Raw genomic sequence first — 2,981 nt, forward strand, 5'->3', positions numbered from 1 at the left:
CCTTCTGGAGATGCTCCGTTAAGCTCTTCTACTTTTTATCAGCCTGACATTTTTTTCCATCTCAATAAGGCAAAGGGAAGCAATGAAACAGAACCCGAAGAAGCCAGCCCTGTGATGCCTGGACGTGACTCAGCAACAGCAATCAGGAAGCCCAGAGTACCCCACTGCCATTCTGGTTGAAAAAACCCGCCCCTAGTCTCTGTTACGATGTTGGCTCCATTGCTTGCAACATTTAAATCAGCATCAGATACTGCAGGCTTTTTCTCCCTGTTTCATGCTTTGACACCATCTCCCACCCATATCCTGCAGACCTGTTCTCTTCCTTGTCAGACCCTGTCTTGGTGCTCTCTCGGTTCTGAAACTATTTCCCCTTCCCTTCCCACACACACCAGCCCAGAGATACAGAAGGGCTGCTAAGCTAAGCAGGGGGCCTGGAGCAGCTCTTCAGGAATGCAAACCTGAGGCTTTCGAAGTTGGAACATGCTAAAAGTTTCCAAAACACTATTTCCTCCTCATCTGATACAAGGCTTGGCTCCAGCTCCACCACCAGCACAAAGACATTATGCTCTTTAAAAAGAGCATGGAGTAATTCTGATCAGCTGCTTCCATGAGTCATTCTTCCTGAGGGGAAGGAGCAAGTTTACCACCTAGCGGCTACTTTAATTTGAGAAATCAAGGGCCAGACCACAAGGCTACTCTTTTTCAGAGATTAGCAAATCAAAGCCGAGCTTTAAAGCTCACTGCAATTCTTCTTCCCTGTCCCACTTTGGTGTTTCATCCCGAGCGCCATGTTCTCACCACAGTATCCCTCTGCACAACAAGACCCACAACTAAAAAACCACAGCAGAGGGCAAGAGGAGCCAGCAGCTTCAGAGCAGAGGAGCCTACACCATAAGAACACCACCAATGCATTGGTCGACTCAGTAAATTGTTCTGGGCTTCGTCATACCACAGTCCATGAAACGTAAACCTGGGAGTCCCAGGTTCCCACGTGTAGGCTGGGAGTTACAGAAGGAAGCGAGCACAGCTTGCAGGGAGCACTGCTGGGTCACCCCCAGTGACCAGGCAGCACCAACCCAGCCTCCCAGCCTGCCCAGCCGAGCCTCAGTTCCACTGGGATGGAGCTGTGGCGCATGCACAGACTGTGCTTTTCAGACAGAGGAAAGGGGTGGGTGTTTCTTTTTTTTCCATTTTCACAAAAGATCAAAAGAAAATTCTTGATCTTAACAAACTAATTGTAATTTCTTCTTTAAAAGCTAAACATCAAAAGAGCACGCATACAGAAGACTTCCATGTGTGCGTCTCACACAGTTGCCCGGGTCCAGCTGCTAAGGAAAGACGATGCCAGGTGAGAGCTGCAGCACAACGGATTGCTGCTGTAACACAGCCTCAGAAGTTCATAGGAAGATTTGAACAAAGCAGCTTTGTGACCTGCTGCAGCAGCAACACAAATATTGTACAGAAAGGGCCAGAAGTGTCTCATGCACCCCAATAAAAAAAAGCAGAACATTTCTGTTACAGCAGGGTGCTGCTATAGCAGGCTGCTCCCTGTGAAACCCTCCTGGTCCCAGAAGATATCAGAAGGATTTTACCACCACAGTATAAAGCACAAACATCACAAACACAAGGGGAGCTCTCCTCTTTGGATTTTTTCCTGGCAGAAGCAGCACCCTAAAACGTTTGCCCTCACCTGAAAACAAATGTTCAGTTCCAACAACCAGTGTAACCTGCAGAAAGTGCAAACTCTGGGAAGTATTATTTTGTTGCTTTCTAAAAAAATATGACAATTTTAAGTCATTCCTCCAATTCTTTGTGCTGTCCGAAGACCTGAAGCAACAGCCAGTGGGCTGATGACTGACGGGAGTTTTAAAGCCATGCTCTATATCCCTCCAGGTGCAGAAAGATCTTCAAGGATAAAGGAAATGCTATTTCAGTACATAAAACATTTTACTAGCAATGCCACGGTTTCACAAGCAGCACATAAATCATTTAACAGAAGGGTTTAACAGTTCAGTGAAAATTATCAACATGCCTTTCGTCACTGTAAAGGTAAGTATATGGTTGTAAAATTATTTATTTACCTATATTGACTTCTTGCTGTCCTGCTGCCTGCTTCTAATCTGAACAGCAGACAACTGCTTCTCCTTTGAGCATTTGCCCACCTTTCTTCAAGTGGGGTGGAGAACAGGCTCTGGGGCTGTTCTGAGATCCGCAGCTCAAAGCAACACAGCACACTCTCCACAATCCAGGTCAGTTGCTGCCCTCGCTGCTGTTTGAGCAATAGCAAACAATGGGCAAACTGTTGTACAGCGAAACCAGCCTGAAACAATAGCTTGTTTTAAAGAAACTGGGAAATCGACCAACACAATCCAAACACAAATGCTTAGAGCTGAATTGATTTAGCATTTATATGTGGTCCTTTTGTTTGTTTTTAAACATACTCATACAAGCCCTAGGGAGATGAGCAGTAAGCCACAACAGGATATTCTATGCTATGATCTGACATTGTTAGAGCAAGATAACGTTCATGTCAAGCTTTACCAGGTAATGCCAGATAGAAAACGACTCAGAAATCCGGCCATGTTTCAGGTTTCCCCAACACTTTCGTAAATTGGGCCAACACAGGAACCACGTTAACAGCATAACTGCCATCCAGGCATGTTTATTTACTGACAAGCACACAGAGACTAACAGCTGATGTCTTTAAGTCTGCATTTGTCTCATCTCTTCTTGAATAATTCATCGTTCCACTTAAACCACTCAGCTCACTACAGCGGAAAACTCAACTGCAGGCAAATCTCAATCCAACTCCCGAGTTACTGTACTTCTTTTCTGAATAAAACTCTTATTTCTGCAAGTGTTGAGAATCATATATGGCTGTCAGGAAAGCTATCTTTAAAAGCAAAATGCTTTGACATTTCACTGACTAGATCAAAAATCCCCCGTCACCCACTAATGCAGGTGACAACAACCAAGAGCTT

This window comes from Tetrao urogallus (genome assembly GCF_951394365.1).
Source record: "Tetrao urogallus genome assembly, chromosome: 13".
Taxonomy (NCBI): Eukaryota; Metazoa; Chordata; class Aves; order Galliformes; family Phasianidae; genus Tetrao; species Tetrao urogallus.